Genomic DNA, 21,345 nt, shown 5'->3' on the forward strand with positions numbered 1-21,345 from the left:
TTCCCAGGTATTATACTGCAATATTTGCCCCCAAGGTATGACCAGCCCTCACTGAGTAAGATGCTGTAGCTTATAAAGAGAAGCCAAAAATATGTTTCTCCATTGTTTTCTGCCTCTCAATACATCCTGCTAACATCGTTCTGTCCGCTTTCATGGAAGAGCTTTCTCAAGGAAATATTTCCTGCAAATGATCCTGTCTTTGTCATCAATTTCCAACATCTGGACCTAACTACAATTGAGTACGTGCCAAAAATCATGTGCAGCAATCGAAAAGCATTATAAAAACCTGAAGATGAATTCAGAAGTTAGAAGAGCAAGAGAAAAGGAGAAACTAGGGAACCTTGCCTAGTTTCTTCTGATCTCTTCTCTCAGCTTGCCTTACCTTTCTTCCAATACCACCAGACTCCATCTTCCGAGAGAGAGAGAGAGAGAGAGCCTGCCAGCCTGGAGAAAGACTGGGACTGTATGCATGAAGGTATATCCTTTCACTGTATTTTTCTCTTACAGGCCAAAATAATGGCAGCCTTTTTTGCAGCTAAACCAGAGGTCAGCCAGTTGGTGTGAGGGGTGATAGTGTGCATCCTGCATTTCAAAGACTTACCACCCTCTTGCAGGTAACAGATAACATCGTGGCAGAAACAGAGATAAACTGTGCTTTTCCTTCCCCCCACCCCCATCGATAAGGCACACAAGTGGTTTTTTCATGGTGGTAACTTTCCTCTGCTTCTATAAATAATCTTAAGCGTTTCCTAACTTTTCTTATTTTCCTCTTTTCCTTTTGCATCTCTCTAGCAATCAATTAATAAAAATCAGGTTTTGGTATTTACAGATAACTTGTCTGAGTTTTCAGTTTGCTCAAGAGATTATTCAAACTTATAGTTCAATCTGCATCAAAATTAAGCAGATCTGAACGTTACAGATGCATGACTCAAGCTCCAACTAAATGTAAAGAAATAGTATAAATGTGTGTTAAGAATAGTATAAATGTGCGTTAAGAATGGGAAGAAGTTGGGGAAGACTCCTCCATAACTTCTGGTCCCAGTAGACAGACTGGACCAGTTTTCTGCCCTTTAGGGATGCCTATTGGATAAGAACAGTTCTCCATGAACGCTGAATGATTATCTTGAAACTAACTTTTGTTAGGGGTTATTGTTACTATGTTTCTTTGAATTATATTGCTTTGAATATGTTTTTGCAGTCAGATACTATTACCAGCAATCCTGAACCTTGACCTGTCACAATTATATTAACAGTGTTATTCTGTCACCTGTTAATATGAGTCCTGCAAGGCCACTGGCAGTTGCTGGCAGTGGGTACGGGTGTGGAGGCCCAGGAGGGGGTTTCTCTGTGACCCCAAACAAGTCATTCAAACTGCCCTCCGATCCAGTGAACTGCACGGTGAAGGGTCCCCACAACAGGACACTGACAAGACTTGGTTGAGGACAAGGGTCTTTCCTGAGGCACTGACAGACTAATCAAACACTAAGGGTTCCAGGAAATCTCCCCTTTTCTCCCCTTTTCATTTCACATTATAAACAAAATCATACTCTACATATGGACACAACCTCTAGGACAGTTTATTAGCATAGGTATAGTCACTGAGTTTAAAATAAGGAAATCAAAACTAACTGTCTTTTCCTTCAGTGCATCCAGTAAACAATATTAATTACTGTTTGGTTTGACTCACAGGCTACACACATCTACCAGCCCTCTTGCCAGCAATTAACTCATACTAAATCATTTCAAATTTTGGTGCTGGGAGCCAATGGTGATGTCACTGACATATTGAGGTGTTGGAGTAGATGACTCTTTTCAGAAAGGTAACAATCATCATGGTTTTCAAATTCAGGATATTTATCCTATTCATCAGTTTACACTTTCTTTTCTTCTTTGTGTGCAAACCATTCTCCCTTGGACCTATGCACAGCCAGCCTTGGACTTTCAGAAGGCCTTACAAAAATGGCCTGTGACTGCATATTCATGCAGGAGGAAAGGAAGAAACACATAGAAAGGAAGAAACCATTTCCAAATGCAAACTCACTGACACAAAATTAGAAAGCATGTGGAAAGGAAGGGCCTCCATACAGGACCATCTCTAATTTGAATATTTTAATGGTTTTCATTTCTGTCCCTGAAAGACTGAAGGTAGGTTAACTTCACTTCTAATTCAGTTAAGCCTCTCATGATCCTGATATTCTTTCCATATTCTCCATATTTCAACTGGTCTAACAAAAGATATTACCACTTCCTTCAAAACCTCTGCCTGCTCAGATACCATGGGGTCATGAGCACAAACCCAATGACTATAACATTAGGGAGGATATCCCACTTGTACACCTGCTTCTTGAGATCCTTTTTCACATTTCTCACATGTGCCATTGGAGATTTCAGATATTAATTAGTCACAGCTGTACAACATGGCCAGTGACAGTATAGCTGGAAATTATCCTAATCAAACATACAATATAGACCCATTATATCATGAAGTAACATTAACAAAACAAAACAAAAAACAGAGCACAAGATTATGTAGAGAAAAAAAAAAGAGATAAAAGTAAGTAAATTGAGCTAGGTCCCCAGGAGTTCCTTTGCTGAAAGACTTCTATCAAGTTTGGTTTAATCCCATGTAACAATTTCAGACACTTCTAATGCTATGGGCCATAACTCAGTCCTCTGTACTTTCAAAAGGCAAGGGATATTTTATCCTGTACTGCTTTGGGCTCTTGATTCTCTGTGCAGTAGCTTACATGGTGTTATATTTGGGATTTGTGACCAAACCAGCATTGGTATTACAAGGATGTTTTTGTTACAGCTGAGCAGTGCTTACACATTGTGAGGGCCTTTTTGTTTCTCACCATGCCTGCACCAGCAAACAGCTGGAGGGACACAAAAAGCTGGGAGGGGACACAGCCAGGACAGCTGACTCCAGCTGACCACAGGGATTTTCCATACTGTATGACATTGTGTTTAACAATAAACCTGGAGGAAGAGGGAGGAAGGGGGAACATTCAGAGATAAGCATCTGTCTGCCCAAGGAAACATTACCCATGATTATGCCCTGCTTTCCCAAAGATGGAAAGCAATGTACACCTGCCTGCCAATGGGAAGCAGTGAATGAATTCCGTATTTTGCTTTGTTTGCAGATGGAGCTTTTGTGTTAGACATTATACTCTATTTATGCAACACGTTTACTCACTTTTGCCCTTCCAGTTCTCTCCCCTACCCCACTGGGAGGGTAGTGAGCAGCTGAGTGGGGCTGAGCTGACATCTGGGGCTACCCCACACCACATCCCCAGCCCTGCAAGACATTCTGTAGGTAGCTTTTCTGTGGGTCATATCTGTTGCTATTTCAGCTGTAAAAAAATTATAACATTTCCCTTGCACTCTATATTACTGGGAATTATTTAGGCATTTTATTATTAAACTTATCATTGGTATTTATTCTAAATTATCTTATTTGATTTTATTCTTACTAACGATGCTTCCCCTTTTTGGCTTTTCACTTGCTATCCCTACTAAAACGAGTTTGAACTCTCTTTTAGCTGTCAAGTAGATGAATGTACCAATTAAATCTTTAAATCAATGTCAGTTTGGAGAGAAGTTTTATGAATGTAACTAAAAAACCCTAGTTCATTTGTTGTGTAAAGCAGATTGTTTAGCTGAGTTTTGCCTTCTCCAAAAAGAATGTCTTTGAATTTTTCTCAACTTCAATTCTGTATTAATAGATTAAGAGATACTTTCTTATTTCCCTATTCCCTTTTCTGTATGTGTGAGCAGTAAAGTCATACAGAAGGAAATACAGGGGAAGTCAACGAACTCTTGCTCAGGACAGAATTGACCACTGTTGCTTCTGTCATAGAAATAGCCTGAAAAGAAAACATTTCCACATCTGCCTATGCATCTGACAGGCAGAGTGAAGGGGAAGTGAGCTAGGAGGCCTTCCAGCCTGTAAACAACTTAGTTGAGGCTATTATAAAGTGCTATTATAAAGTGCTATTAATAGTGTATATCCAAACAGAACCACAGAGGACTCATTATCCTCATCTAAAAATCAAATATGAAACATATATAATGTCTGTGACATATATAAATAAATGTTTATATGGTTAAGTAGACCTACAGTCTATCCTGAACTCATTAGCCACAATGAAAGCTTCATTGTCATACTGAAGCATCTTCCTTCAAACACAGTTTTGGTGCCTGTTTGGTGTAGACCTTTCAGCTTACTTAGGTTGTGGGCTTGTCCTTCGCCGAGTGTTTTTCTGTTCCTTATCTGTTTATTATCTGCCACAATAATTCTTGGTACAAGACTGGAGTTTCTGGATCTTACTTTGATGACAAACAAAATTCTTCCTTAGGCCAAAAATATCCTTCCTACATCTTTCAGCTGCATGATGGCTGCACTTATATGAGGCCAATAGCTCTGAATAATTGATGAAACCACAGATAGATATAAGGTATGCAGTGCTATTAAAGGATCACCCATGATGCAAGATGTAAATAAGAAAAGATGCAACCCATCCTCAAGCTTCCACAGCCAAGCTTGCACACCTCCTTTGGAATCAAGACTGATCAGCTGACTGTACCTTCCACAGCAGCCAACAAATGTTTGATTTGAAGGACTTACAAAAATGCCTTGTAACTCCTTGTCCATGAGGTGATTAATTGCTAGACAAAATTGTGTAAACAGATACAAATTCTTGACAACATTAGGGACAAGATGAAAAAGAAGAAAAAGAATACATGATCTAGCTTTAATATTTCTGCCAGTATTTAGTCTTTTACTTTAAAGGTAGTTTTTTAATCTGGCAGTACCTTTGCTGAGCCAAAGATAAAATTGAATTCATATAGCATGTCAATGCCCACAGTATGTTATGCAATGATAATTCTATTAAAATAGCAATTCACAATTAGAATAATAAAGACAAAAGATGGGCAAACCAATACTCAACTCATATATTTTCTTTTTATCTTGTAGAAACTTTCTGTAGTTTTGTCCAGTTTGTCGTATGACTCCAACTTTAAACAACAACACCAGAAGAGTAGCACTTGATCATTTGGAGAAGGAAGAAGAAAGTAAAGAAAGCACAAATGCTATCATCTTGTAACAAACCACAAAGATGGACAGACATGTTTGGATCATATCACTGTCTGAGATGTTAGATGCACATTATTTTGCTAGCAAGAGATAAAAGGAAGGCAACTGGTAAATTAGCAGAGTCTGATTCAGGATAAATTACTAGAACTAAAGCAGTGAAATGGATCCATTAGTGAATCTGTTTGCTTACTTTCTGCACTTCAGTCAGTCTGACATTGCTCAGTTAATGTGTTTATTTCCTGTGACATCCTTCTGTTTATCCCATCTTTTCACAGTGTAACTTCACATTTCCATTTAGGCTACATTAATAAGAGCATGAAAAGAAATTCTAGTTTCATTTCTGTTAAACGTACTTGAAATAGCATTTTAAACCACTCATTTTTAATAACATCATTTTACAAAGTTACTTTTTAGAATTCTTTTGGATTCTCTAGTTTGGATTCCTCATTGCAGAGGTACATGTTACCACACAGTGGGGCTGACTTTCTTTTAACAAGAGGGAGTTGGGTGCTACATTTATGAAACTGGTTTATCTAAGTTACAGTTTCTTAAGAGCTGAAGAAGGAAGATTTCAAAGCTTCCTTTGATCAAAGCTGGAAGGAGTTACATGAAAAACAGCAAGGGAAAGAATAAAATGGAACAACAAAGCAATATCCCAGGACTTCAGCCTGCTAATTTAACCTCCCAGTGCCAAAAAAGAGGCAGAATATAAAGTAAGTTATCAAATACATTTTATAAAAAATAAGAATTTTGAGTTCTTGCTCTCCAGTTTATAAGATGTTTACATATCTAACTGACTCGACATTCAGGAAGCATTACTTTGAACTTCTCAGGACTTCTTCTTGCAAGGAAGTAAGCAGGGGTGGATTTGCCACCAGGAATCTGTATCCCATTGGTACAGCCCCAAGGTGCAGCTCAAGGCCACGTGAGGAGGCAGAGAACTTACTGCCGTGTGAAGTTCTCATACAGAACAGGCATTCTTCCAGCACGAGTTAAGCACCCATCTCCTGCATAGAGTTTAAACACATTCCAATTTAAAGTACAGGCAGGCAAAAAATAAACCTCTTAAATTAGTTTCAACATGAGGAAAAACTAGATTTCTATTGCTATTGGAAACATGAGCTATAACTTCAAGTCACTCACAGCAATTTTCTGTAATCACTGCTGACTACTTATTTTCTTCCATTTCACCAATCTTTAATAAGGTTGCTTTATCTTTTTAAAAACTTCAATTTGTTAAAAGTAAACAAGGTAGAGGAAAAGCACTTATGCAAAGTATTAGAATAGAGGTCTTCATTTTACTCAAGTTTTTCTCTGATTATACTATTGCATTTTTTAAAAATGAACTTATTTTGTATTTCAAATGAACTTGAAACAACAAATGTTAATAATGAATTATAACAGTATAAATTAAGCAGATGAAAACTGTCATTTATTGAATCAGTGAGCTTTTATAAGTAGTTAAACAAGCTGGTTTGGGGGTTGCTTTTTTATGGAAAGAATGGGGTGAAATTACCTTTAACTAAATTACCATATCCTGCATTATTTAGAAAGTACAACAAACCATTTCCTGAATTAAGAAATTTTCTATTCATTCAAATGTCAGCACCTACAGGTTTTCTATATTGGCATATTCACTGGTGTTATCCAGAATTCTGTATAGTGCAACTTTTACTGAAAATTTCAAAATTTGTTCAGTGTGGAGAATCTATTAAATGATATTAGAAATTATTGATAATGTTGGTTTTCAATGTATGAATCCGTGATCCAGTCTCCTTCCAAGATTAACTTGATACAAAGGGTAAATAGAAACTTAATTATGCAAGAAATATGAAGATATTCATCCCCCTTTGACTAAATCTACTACAATGGGAATATTAGAATGCAAAGAAATATTTTAATTGCTTAAGTATACACATATAGAGAATATCTTTATTAACAAAAAAAACTCCACACCAACAATACTGTCTAAATATTTTCATTTGATGGCAACATCAAATTAAAATATTTTATAGTTAGTGCCACAATTCTTGATTTGAGAAAATACAAGCACCAAAAAATGTAAGTCAATGAATTAAAAGATAAATTTTAAATCAATAGGTTTAAAATTAAGTGGCTCAGCCCCCAGTAGATCCTGTTGAGTATTAGACTCTGACTGCTAGAAAACATTTTAATCTGATGAAATTTCCTTCATTCCGATTTGAGAATCAATTGTGAAAAAGCTTCTGAATTGTTTTATTAAGTATAATTATTATCATTAATATTACTTATCAATAACTGTGGGTTAGTAATGCCTTATCAATAGATAATTTTCCCTTTGAGAACCCAAAACTGAAATTTTCAGTTGAATTTTCTCAGCCTCAACTGTATAGAAGTCCCACTGCAATCTTCCTTTTTTATATAAAATAAGTACAATTCTTAGGTTTAGTTTTTGAACAGAAATGCTGTGTGTGTGAATTTTTTTCCACTTCTATTCTCTACTTATTAGCCACCTTTGCTTTGATACCTCTTACCCAGAGCTCTGACAAATATCTACCACAGGAGATCTCTAAGAAGCCAGCAGAAACGGTATTGTAGGAACTTGAGTCCCTTTCTTTCAGACTATATCTGGACAAATGCTTAAAAGCCAAATTGAAATATTAAAGTACAAATCCCTTCTGACCATTAGAACATGCTGAATCCAGAAGCAGCTGCCTATCCCCAGCAGCAGAGCAATATTTGGACACAATTATACAGAAATATCAGCAGTTCTTCCAGAGTAAAGCACAAGATGAAGCTGCATACAGTGTCCTGTCCAAAAGAAAGGTTCTTCTAAGTAGATGAATCAATGAAAAACTTATTATTCAATTCAATTCATCCTGCAGAGCTCTGACATGCTCAGGAACGTGAATGTAAATTAGACTATGTACTATCCCTGTACACTAAAGCTGCTATCAGTACTTCCATGCTTTACTATTACAGCATTTGATTTCTCCTAAGAGACAAAAATGAACCAAGAAAGACAGAAACTTCCCACTGTACATGATCAATTTAATCAACTCTATGGCCCATGAGAGAGGTGAAAACATGTAGAGCACAGGTCGTACTAGTTTGTATCAGCACAAAGCTGCTCCTGACTGGAGTTGTTATCAGGTGCTGTCCAAGTTCAGCAGGAGGGATCAGTTAACACTGTGTGTGGCTGATCAAAGCTGTGTATTCTAGCCCCTCTATTCATTCCCCAAGGACAATGGACCATTAGCAGCAGCTGCCCAGGGAGTCATTAGCACCTTTCCCCACGGCGCGGGGGGGGGGGGGGGGGGGGGGGGGGGGGGGGGGGGGGGGGTGGGGGGGGGGGGGGGGGGGGGGGATATGGTTGCTCATGGGCCATCAACAGTTCAACAATACCCCCTGGCTCCCAGAGTTAATCACCCATTGTGTGAGTCCCCGCCCAGGGGGAGGGACTGGGTGCTCCCTGAGGGTACATAAGTGGTAGGTAAGAGGACCTCAGGAACCTCTTGTCAGATCCAGAGGAGCAGCAGCAGGACCTCAACAGGAGATCACCGCTCTCAACCAGACTACAGCCATCACCTGCACCAACAGGTTTCTCACTTTTTGCTTTGGACTTGGGGGGAACCAGGTGGGTCTCAGCACAAGGGCTAACAAACCCCTTTGGGTTTGTGCCCCCGGGCACTGGGTTATACTGCTGGGTTTTGTGAGTTGAAAGCAATTTCTCTTTGTGTCACTGTATTTATTGTAATATTATTATTATTAAATTTTAGCCTCTGACTTATAATCTCTCCCATGGTGAGTTCATTTTCCCGTCTAGTTCACCTTTAAATCAACACAGGTGCTCCCTGTGCACCGAAGGCACTGATGATGTGTTCCCATGGGAGTCTCCTGCTTCGTGGGGTGGAGGCACTACTGCCACCAAGCTGCCCCGCATGTCCCCAAAGCACCAGCATTCCATGCTGGCAGAGCAGCTGCCCCTCAGACCATGTTCACCCAATTAAGTCTGCAACAGTAGAGGCCATGCTGGCACAATACTAAGTTCATCCATAACTTGCACTAAGATAATTACCACACACATTCATTTATAGTCAGATTAGACCCCTAAATATCTAGGAGATAAGCCAAATATCGTAAGAGAGCCTTTTTCTTTTCTCTTTCCACAAAGCCATCTAGCAGGCACTGGTCAGTAAAAGATACTCCTGGAATCCTATAATGGTTTGGACTGGAAGGGACCTTCAAGGTCATTGAGTTCCAACCCCCCTGCCATGGACAGGAACACCTTCCACTAGATTGGGTTGCTCAGATCCCCATCCAAAATGGCCTTGAACACTGCTATGGATGGGGTATGCATAATTTCTCTGGGCAACCTGTTCCAGTGTCTCACCACTCTTACAGAAAAGAGCTTTCTCCTAATATCTAATCTACACCTACTTTCTCAGTTTGAAGCCATTTCCCCTTGTCCTGTCACTACATGGTTTTGCAAATAGTCTTTCTCCATCTTTGCTGCAGGCTCCCCTCAGGTTCTGGAAGGCCAAAATTAGGTCACCCCAAAGCCTTATCTTTTCCAGGCTGAGCAATTTCAATTCTCTCAGCCTTTCCTCAAATGAGAGGTACTCCATCCCTCTAATCATCCTGGTGGCGCTCCTCTGGACTCACTCCACCAAGTCCAACCTCATATCAATGAGGTGCTGTTTCCTGCCCATAGAGCAGCTGAGTAAGAGACCAAGGACATTCCCACTTCTGTAATAACAGAACTACAGCACCACAACACGGGCACTAGGGTCTGCAATCAAGCATTACTAATGTGCTCAGTAGTTTAGGTATTAAGCTCACTAAAGAATAAAAAAGGCTAGGAAAGAACACGTAGGCAAAATGTAATGGATAGCCACAGGTGGGAGGAAAAATCGGCTTTAAATTCTCCCTAGAATAATTCCTTGCATAAGACTTTATATAAGCTGACAGCCTTTCACATTCTCAGAATAGGATCCCAAAATTCACTGGCAAGGTCTGCACCCTCCAGTTAAAACGGCCCCAAGACTGCACTCACCAACTACCACACTGTTTATTACAAGGGAAATCGGGAAGAGCCAGTTTCAGGTGGGGCTGGAGCACAGTTTCAATGACATTTGGGACTCTGATGTCACCCACTGGGTCAGTTTACAACCTGGCAGGCCTGGAGAGGCACATTACTCTCTGTCTGCAACTGTGTGGAAAAGAGCTGAGCAGGAAGCAAAGTTGACCTTGATCAAAGCCATTCTGGAGTCCAGGCTTTTAAAGAAAACAGAAAAAACATCAGAAGCCCCCTGTGCCTCCTGAAATCAACATTTGACAGCAGTACAGGCAAAAACAAGCAACACTAAGGAACCCTGCTATGCTACCGGTATGTACAAGCACACCCTTACTCGCCAGCAGTCCCAGAGAAGCCTGAGCTCAAAGACAGTACTCTAAGATGAAAGAATAAAAACATGAAGCCTGTCCAGTTTTTGCCACATGAGTGCAGTTTTTGCTCTGGGGTGCCTTTATACATTTCAAGCCACCCAGCTGTTTTTCTGAATGAGACCTATGCTCAGCATATCATTTCAAAGTGAGTCAGAGGCATGAGCAGCAAGAGAAGGTAAAGGTTTGGTTTCACATGCCAAGCTAATACTCATTTGTTTCATTATTTACAGCCATATGCCCAACTGAAGAAACAGGGAAACAATAAAATCGCATCATTTTAGAGCAGTGCCCAAGGGACTTGTCACCTGACAATTTAGCATTACCAGAATTCCCAGTACAATGAGGACAGTTACATTCCCTGACTTTGCTTCCCTACTCAGGAGGTGGCACACATGCTTCATGGAACATAAAAACAGGGTTTGATCTGTATTTTACCGTCTAGGGGGAAAAAAAAGCTTTCCATGAAAATCTTTAAGAAAATACTGACAATATTACAATATAGGAACATCTCTAAATACTCCAAATTCTCAGCACAAAATAGAAAATCCCTCCTTTGATAAAAAAGTACCATGTGTTTTTAATCTAACATACTGTTTAGGAGCTCTTCAGCTTTTAGGAGTTCCAGACTGGGAAAGTTGGCTATCATATATCCAAATCTCTTAAAAGCCTACATTTTAAATAAAGAGGAAGAAAGCAACAATATGCTCACTGTGCAGGTGTAATAGTATTTTGCACGTAATCCCCGTGCAAAAGGTTACAAGTGGAAACAAGTAACACACAACACGAATTCAGATTTTTGAAGACTTTTGTAGAGTTTTCTGAAAAAGTAAGTCTCTTTCTTTGCATAAAGAACACCTACAATAACTTGGCATGAAATCTCTTAATTGAAACCTCCAACAGACAGGAAGGAAAAACAAAATCTTTCCTGGAAGGAACCTGCTGTGAACCTCCACTTGGGAGGGCAGAGAGGTCCTGTATCTGCACACAAGCCAAATCCCCAGGTATGAGACAAAGGGAATAAAGAAAGGTAGCCTTTAAAAATGTCCCAGGTGATCCTCACAAAGTTGGGCAGTTCACTTACCTCACTACTTCTTATTTCTGGGAGGAAATATTGTTTACTCCCTCATAACAGAGTACAGCAGACATCTGAAAAGCTCCCTCAACTTAATATAAATCAGGTTCTAGATATGCTTAAACACTTTCATAACCCAGTATTTCTTATTTCTGAACCTGCAAAGATTACCAGCCTAGCAGTCCTCTCCACCTTCATCAGGATTTTGAAGTGCCAAAAAGTATAGGAACAGATAACTTTGGAGAGACAGGCTGTTGTCAGTTTGAACCCAATTTTTTAGCCCAGATGGTGTGGGGAAAGGTCACCATTAAACACAGCACCAAAGAGGGAGGAAAATAAGGATAATTATAGTCTACTGCTCAGTTTTGTTTCAGCTGTCTTGGTGTTGTAGTTTGGAATTATTATGTAAATTCTCTCCCCTGCCACTAACTGCCCATGCCAGTAGTTAACAAAAAAAGTAGTTAACTGCTGATCACTTGGGTGGGGGCAGGTTTGCCTCTTTTTTTCTTGGGGACTACACACGGCTGGGAGTTGGGTGTGTGTGTGCGGGTGGGGGGGGGGGGGGGGGTGTGTTGAGAAGTCGGCTCGCTGCTGCTGCCTGCCCGGTCGACTGCTTCTGGCCCCTCGTTGCTGCTGCCTGCCCTGGACTGCTTTTGGCCGCTCGTGTTTCTGCTTTCTTGGACAAGGAACACAGGGGGAAGAGACAGAGTTCATCTGAGAGCTCACCATTCGTCTGTCTTGCTGGAGAGGGACTGGAAACTCACTCTGCAGCCAGCCGGGCTGTGACATTGACACTGCCTAAGTATAACTTTCCTCCCGGAGGAAAACCTGCTGGGTTTTGTTGTTGTTTTTTTTTCTTTCTCTTGTGGTGTTGGGGAAGCGGTTTGCACTAGTCTGTTTACATATATATATATGTATATATATATATATATATATATATATATATATATATATATACTTATATATATCAGTTAAGAACAGTATTCTTCTTGTATTAAAATTCCTTTTCTTAAATTTGATAAAGAGTGGCGTGATTATTGTACAGGATGCCCCCTCCCCCGCTTGTGGGTGAACATTTTGGTTTTTCCCCTCAAACCAGGACACTTGGTTTTTTTCTTTCCAATTCATTTATTGGTAAAATCAGGACAATACCTCACAACACATAGAAGAAGGGGTAAATCTCTTCATGCACTTTGCATAAGTGCTATTCTTGTGTTCACTTCTTCACACTGCATCAAGCAGACTCAATATCACATAGCCATATTGAGGGCAATAAGAGAAAATTCCTCTGGGGCAGGTCGGATCTATGATGAAAGGGACTTTAGAAGTTTCTAAAAAGACAGTATAAACAATCCATTAATTCAGAGTTAAGGTCATAATGTAACAGACCAAGGAAAATACTGTATCATTTTTATTTTCCTGACCAAGTCAAATTACTTGCCCATACTCTGGAAATTAAAATCAGTAAAGTTCAGTGATATTTGTTGTAAACAGACTTAACACACAGTCTAGAAAATAAAACTCAATAGTCAGTTTCTAAAAAGAGGGAGCTTCATATACAGGCATTGTAACATAAAATCCCCCATCCCTAAGAGTCATTTCCCTCCCTTTCTGAGGGCACAGCACATTATCTCTGGCTGGTACACCCTGTTGATTTTTAACCACCTCTGTTCTGCCTCACCAGCTTCCTGCCTCACTGGGCTCCAGCTAGAGCTACCCACACAGAGCAACCAGAGCACAGGGAGCCTCCAAGGCACAACAGCGATCAGGACCACACAAAGGCACTAAACCTGATTCTCACCTGTTTGAACTTATCCTCTTTTCTCCTACTGTGAAGATGCCTAAACAAGGTCATGGCGAAAGTCATCTGAAACTGAATTGCTGCAACACAAGCCCTCCTGACTGGAAAGGGCTTTCAGCAGCTTTTCAGGCTAAAAAGACTTTCCCGACAAAGCCTGCTGCAGTAAACAGCTGCTGGGAAAAGACACCTCCTTTCAATCTTGCAGCAAGATCAAGGCACACATCTACCATACCCTGTCTGAGAGAAATGAGGGGTGATCACAATCTGGCAAATAACACTGTTTCTTTCCTCACCATAAAATGAACCAGCTCAGATTTCCCTTGAAATCCATTTTATTAGGCTGCATTTCCCCAAGACAACCAAGCTTCTAAATCCTTGAAATTTCCTCCTCTCCTCTCTCCAACACTTCTGCCTAGGGAGAAAAGGCTTAACAATTGTCTGCCAATTTCTCCTTTTTTTCAAGCTCTCTTTTCCCCTGGCTCCTCAGGCTAGCTAGTTCTGCCAGGTTTAAGGCCCTGGGTTCATGGCACACTTTTGAAACTTTTTTTCCCTAAGGTAAAACTTAAATCGTAAAACAGATACTAAGTAATAAGGAAGTAGAGGAGCTATTAAGGACTATGACTTACAGAGACTAGACTGCAGCTACCTTCATCAACTTCCCCTTAAAATGTTCTCTGAAAGCTCTACATTCCTTCTCATCTAGTTAGTGAGTCCTTGTAGCACTATGACATAGTTCATTACTCTCTGCATTACAAGCCAAGGTCTGAAGGAAGGGGGAACATCATCCACAACCCACATCTCTCACCCCACTTGGAGGGGAAGCAAATGGGCACACAAGAGCCTAGCATAGGAATGAGATGTATTAAGTCACAGGACAGAGTAGAAAGAACAGGTAAGAGCACGAGAGCACTTCAAGGACAAAGAACAAATCACAATTTGAGACTCAGACAAGTCTCCGATTGAGGCACAAATTTGGAGACAGAGATGAAGAGTTTGCAAACTTCCCAGTTCCAGTTCTCCATGAGGGAACTCCTGCAGAACCAGATTTTTACACCTCCCATGGGCTTCACTGCCAAGCAATACAATATACATACTAATTTTACCTAAACATTAATAACCACAGCAAATTGTCACTGAAAAATGCTATTGCCAACTCAAGGCAAGAGTCCAGGTCCTATTTATTTCACATGAGCTATTTCCTAATGCCTTTGAGACCCAGGCCATATGGATTATTTTACATCAAATTGAACAACAGAGCTCTATCCACTGATGGAGCACAGGAATCCAGCAAAGACAAGTTGTGCCTGAGAATTACAATGCCCTCTGCACAGATAATTTGAAGAACAGTGCTACAGCACTACTTCCCTCTTTTGCCAGACCTGTTTTCTCTTTTGTGATAGAAGAGCTAATTATAGCTCCCAATACCCTTATAACCTTCTGAGAATCTTGGGAGAGAAGTGCTATGCAAGAGCACCATCTTTACTTGCATGAATCTGCTGGTTGCACATGGTGAGAGGAAGCAAAACAGCTCAGAGATAGATTTACTGAGACAAGGGCAGAAGCAAGCTAAGGACTGGAATAAATAGGTAGGGCAGTCCCTGAATTTTTTAACTAGCAACAATCAGGTAACTCTAATCCCACTTAATTTGGGGCTACATCAATACCTGCTTAGCTCTGAAGTACAAATTCCCCCATCAAACAAAGATTAGGTTGCTCTTTCCCATGTATGTCTTTGACAGTATACTGGCCATAGCCTCCTTTTTATTCTATGCAGAAAGTGGGGGGGGAAACCATTTACCTCAAAGAAGGCAGTATAGGGGATGGAAGGAAACCAGTGTCCTATGTCAGTAAATAAGCTAGTGCACAGACAGCAAACTGATAATCTGACACTTAACCTGGCATGAGCAGGCGGCTTTCCTGGCCACTGGGGCATGTGGCTGATTTGGGCTGGGATTGCATAGGACAGGACAGGAGAGGAGAGGAAGGCATTCACACTTGATACCCTCTGCTAGACTTGGTGGAGAGCTGGACCTGGGGCCATGCTGAACCATGGGTGAGGAATATAGTGGCCCACGACCCCACTGAAAGAACTAAATTAACTGCAAGAAATGATAACCATGGGAGGGAGCTCTTAATTTATTGCTGTCTTAGACATGGGGGGGTGTTTCTGCAGCCCTTAGTGAGAGATAAAAGTAGTTAGCAAAGGAAAAGTGAAACAGCATTTAACAATCATGGTCAGATCTCTGAAAATGCAAAGAGTAAAAACAATGCTAACTTGAGGGAGGAGGGCAGAAATTTTCCCATCCCCTCTTGCCTTTCACGTTGCATCACTCAGTGCAGCGATCCTGGGTGAATAATACACACTAATGTGTTTGACTAATACAGAGCTTCAGGGGAAAAAAACCCACAGAGCAAATAAACTCCAAGGACTCTGTTTTAGAAAGTTCAGAGTGGAACATTTTCAAGAGTGGGCATTTGCTACAACACCCTGTAAGCTCTTTTTTCCTCATGCCTTTCATTTAAGCCTTCATTTGCACAGTGACTGTGCTGTTGTTACAGGCTGACTGAGCAAATGGCTAAGGAAATATCAAAGCCAACTTAAAGAAAAATATTTCTTCTTACTTTGTATCTATTTAAGGTTAGAGCTGCATGAATACCAAGTTCCATTTCACTGAACAGGTGAGGATCAAGTGCTATGATCAGTTTTAAGAAATAGTAAAACACCTTGTGGAACAGGATGTGGCCCAAAATTGTCAGATGATAGTAACCAGTGTGAGGTAAGATAATGTATCTCGCCAGTGGTGTGGTTAGAAAGTGTGATGGTTCCTCATCTGAGAGATGAAGTAGAGAAGTACCTATTCCAGAGACTGTAACTGTATTTTGAAGAAAGAAAAAAATATCCTCATTTTAAAAAAAATTTAAAATAATAATAATAATAATAATAATAATAATAATAATAATAATAATAATAATAATAATAATAATAATAATAATAATAATAATCGATGGTATTCTCTTCAAAAGATTCTGGCATGATCTTCTTCTATCTTCTCTGGGGTATTTTGGTTTTGCTTTGTTTTTATGGAAGTCACAGGGGTTAACCCCATAACTACAAATTAAAATTTGTCATATCTGTTAAACTCAGGGGTAGAACCTCATGAAGGTTTGGTTATTAAAAAAGCTTACAAGGATAATTACTGTTTTAAACAAATGCATTTATTAGAAATCAGCTATTTAGGGGAAAAAGAAAAAAACACGAAATAAATCACAAGATTCCCTTTTGGAAAGTTCAAGATGACATTTTCAAAAAAGGAATTTTGCATTATTCATCTGTCTCTTAATTTTTTAATTTAAATCACTGGCCGATTTCAACAGATGCTAAAGAAAAGGCATAAATTTCTATGAAGTTACTAAAACCTAGTGTCTCAACAGGAGAGAGTCAAAACATTGTCTCCACTGTTGTGAAAATCCAGCAGAATATTCAATGCAGCAGGTCTGTCAGCACATATTAACTCGACAAACACAAGTATGTGAGAGGCATGTACACTTTTCTTTAGCATGTGAAAACAGATGCTGAAGAGTTAGAACAATTATTGGGTAAAGGCAAGGTAAGATAACAGATAAAGGACTGAAAGATGAATCTAGGCTTACTGGTTCTGCTTATTGCTCAGCTCTCTGGAAACTGGTGCTTTATTTGTGATTCTGTGTTACACAGCCTGCCCTTCAAACACTTCATTAAAAGAGATATGACTGCAGAAGTATTTAATGGCAGTGATAAGAAAAACTCTATGTTCTTGTAAATAATAGCCCATGCTATTATGTATGAAGCATACAAATATCACTGATGCGCAGCTCTAACTCCCCCTTTCCCCTAACAATCTTCCTGAACATATTCCCTGTGATGACCAACATGGAGCAAAGGAATCTAAACACAGATTGGCCAAGGGGTTCTTTCCAAAGAACAAGGTACTATTGAGAAAACTGTTGCCCACTGAGAGAACATAAGCATCTGAGGTTCTTCACTTTCCTAAGGAAAGCTCAGGTTTATCCAGAAGTGATATATTTGTTCTGATCCATCTCCAGTGCTACAGGCACTGATTATCATGGTTAGGCAAGAGGCATAGTTCTTTCTCGCAAAATAGGCTTTAAAACTCCTGAAAACTAACAGAATAAGACTCGGTTCCCACATCCTTGATCCTACAAATGTGGCACATACAAAAAGAAGTGCTAAACAAAATGTGCATTCTCTGTTGTATATGGCAGCTGAGGAAGTGGAAAAAGAAATATCAAAACCCCCAATGAATCAAGGAAGAAAAAATAAATTATATCACAGAATGATTTTAGTTGCAAGAGACCTTCAAGATTGTCTAGTTCCAACACCCAGCCATGAGCAGGGCCACCTTCCACTAGACCAGGTTGCTCAGAGCTCCATCCAACCTGTCTTTGAACACTTTCAGGGATGGAACATCCATAACTTCTCTGGACAACCTGCTCCAGTGTCTCACAAACCTTCCAGTAAAGAATTTCTTTCTAAATCTTCTTTCTAAATCTGCCCTCTTTCCATTCAAAGTCATTACACCTTGTCCCATCACTACACACCCTTGTAAAAAATCCCTCACCATCTTTCTTGTAGGCTCCCTTCGGGTTCTGGAAGGTTGCTAGAAGGTATTCCCCAACTTCCCAAAGGTATTTTGCCTCCTGTTTCGGCATACACAAAATTTAGGTACCTTCACAGAATTGAGCTGTAGTCACCTCTTTGTTCCTCTGCAGCAGTAGCATTGCATGGTATTTAGTTTACTTCCCAGTATGCATCTCTCAAAGAACCAAAATTCACAAGACCAAGATTATAAAGATGAGGATCTGAGCACTCCTCTTGTAAATCTTGGGTGAATGTGTAAATCACTGAAATAAATATGTAACTCACTGAAATAAACCAAAACAAGACAACACTGAATGTAAGAAAGAACAAAGACCTCTGCTATACAGAGAAGGCCACACTAGCCTTGAATCAACTTAAAACATCAGCAAACCTGGGGTATGTCTGCATACAGGTGACTGTAGAGTTGTCTATATTGTATAAAGGGAAGGTTATATGTTTGTTTCAAGGTTCCTTTCAAACCAAATCATTTTCAGTCTAATTTTACTTCAAGTTGGATGACTGAAGAAAAATTTTGATACAACTAACTTATTTAAGAGCACATAATACATCAAGAGAAGATGGCAGGACCAGGGAAAAGCTGGCAGGGAAAAGCTGGCACTGTAGTAGTGGAAACAGATGGTCTACAAGCAAAAACTCTACTACGATTAAGAGAAAGTATTATTAATAGGGTTACATTTCTAAAGGAGGAGTTTGCCAAAATCAGCACAAAACAAAGTAGTTATTAAAAAATGTGATTTAAGCCATCAGTTTAGATTAAAAGTCATTGTTTCTCGGCTAAGGTGTGAGCACAGAGCATGTGTTTCTTTATACTCCATTACAATATGAATTTAAGCACCCGGCACAAACTGCTATTTAAGGTACCTATAAAATCAGCATGAAATCTACAGCAAAACTGTTGAAAGCAAAGAAAGAAGAGGATGCAGGAAAATCATGGAAATATAACAGCTGGATGTGACTTGATGGTAATTCCTAAACCAGTACTCCAACTGTCAAGAAACAATGCAAAACCAAAATACATTAAAGTGAGATATACCCCACCTAACTTAACTTACTTGCTGTGTCCAGCATAAGATACATGCACAGATTGCATCTGTAGATAATAGAGACAGTTATTTAGCTCCTGAGGGTGACAACATCCATCCTAAAATGAGTTATCTGACATAGAGATGGGTCTAAGCTGAAGTTCTTAAGTCCCCTCTTAAAGTCACTCAATGCCCTGATTTAGTCTTCAAAAGTGATCTGCTGGCACATCCTCAAGTTCAAGGGGTTGCTGAACATTCACTCATTTCTACAAGTGCATAAGAATTTACTGTTTGTGGAGATCCTAACCTCTCTTTTTTGAAAACTGACTACAATAGGAGAAAATCCAATTCTTCAAACTCTTGATACTAGGCCCAACACTCTGTTCACTGCATTTCTTTTCCTTCAGTAATGTTGCTGTAATGAACCAGGGTATATGCAACAATTATTCCAGTAAAAATGTTTTGACCTTGTTAAAAATTAAGAAAACTTCTGCATTCTGCAGTTGGAGCATTCTAGAGCCGGCCATGGCTTTGCTTCCTGCTGTGCAATGAGCAGTCTCACGTGTCCCTTCAGTGCTCTATGATCCAGCTGCTGTGATGGTAAAACGGAGTTACGTTGCTCTGCATGAGCTAGGGCTGAAGGGCTCAGGAGATCCCTTGAACGCCTCTAAAAGGAACTTGCCATTCCTGTCCTCTCCCAGGGCTGTCCCAGACTCTTCCAATCTGGTAGAGGAAGCCTAGGAGACTTAAAGTCTGTGATCTTCTGCATGTGAGCATGCTCCAGAGGTTAAATACCAATACATGAGCATATCCATACCTGCAACATCCACTGTTTGAACCTGATTCTCTCAGCAAAGTGTGTGTGTGTGTTAGACATGAGATGTGGAGGAGATGAGAAGGGTATCCCTCACTATGCAAACAACATCATATCTGCAGCTGAGGGTTTGGGAAGTTGCATGGTAGTCAGTTATCTTTATCCACAGTTCAGACTTTACAAACTATTAGACAAATCCAGAGTCGTACCATCTGCTTTACCTGTGAATGTACGAAAGGCTGAAAATGATCCAGGATCATTTGATTCCCTCCAGATTGCTCTGAAAGAAGCCCGGGTTAAGTGAGTCACACAAGAGGCAGTCAAGCCTCAGGATAAGGATCATTAACATTCAACTTGTCCAGAGCTGAGCAGCAGTAATGGGAAAAGCACTTCAGGCATTTCTTAGCTGTCTTTTTAATATGACTTACAAGTAGAGAAAACAGACTAGATCAGGTATGCCTGATCATCCTGTGCTAAGCTTTTGCCGTGGCAGAGGAAGTCCCTACTGGTGTTAGAGGACGTGCAAAATGAGCCTTATATAACATTAGAACATCAGTGATCTCCACATATCCACAGATAGGGCTGTGGAGCTCTTCTCCAAAACTCAGAGTTTACTGGACATAGGCCACCTATATGGAACCACAGCCCAGGAGGCCACAGTAAGTGAGAAGTACAAAGATGGGGAAAAACCTGTCACAGGGCAGTTTTTCCATCCCACCTGAAAAATGGTAGAAAACTGAGCAACAGGTCAGAAGAATCTACAACCTGCAGAAGGTTTTGTGGGAAGGACTGAGGTTTTCCTGAGCTGGTTCATGCTCAATTCACCTGCTAACCCTTCCTCTCAAACCTTACACAGTATATACATACACATACACAGCCTAGACAGCATATACATGTATATACCATATCAGTGAGTAGGAGTGAGGGAGCATCTTCTCTCCTAGTGGGTAGAAAACGTCTCTATACCTCAATGACAAAGTTATTACCTTACATCTCATAGCTGACAAGGGCCAAACAGGCAGCATACCTCATTCGAGGAGTGATTTCAGCCAGTGTTCAGCAAAACACCAGACTGCTACTCTGCTTACACACAAACGTAACACTGATTTCCCAATAGTGCTGCAAGGACAGCCTGGTTTCTGCCCTCTATGGCATCAGATATGTCTTTCTGGGGCATTGGTTGAAGCTTTGGCTTCCATTTCATTGCAGCTTCCTTAGTGTTGACAGTGAGTTTAGTAGACATTCGAGCTAAGCATTTTCTACTTTCCCTGGCTTTTCCCTGGGTTTCCCTGGTTTACACAGAACAGGTAAGATGAAAGAATGAAACCAAAAGGAACAAAGGACAGGAGTGTATGTCCCATTGGGGGTTCATTCTGTCTCATTGGTGCTGTCTGTTGTAGGGATGCAATCTGCAACAGAATGAATGGATCTCCTGATCCTGGAGTTTAGTC

Source organism: Pithys albifrons, chromosome 1 (assembly GCF_047495875.1).
Source record: "Pithys albifrons albifrons isolate INPA30051 chromosome 1, PitAlb_v1, whole genome shotgun sequence".
NCBI classification, from domain to species: domain Eukaryota; kingdom Metazoa; phylum Chordata; class Aves; order Passeriformes; family Thamnophilidae; genus Pithys; species Pithys albifrons.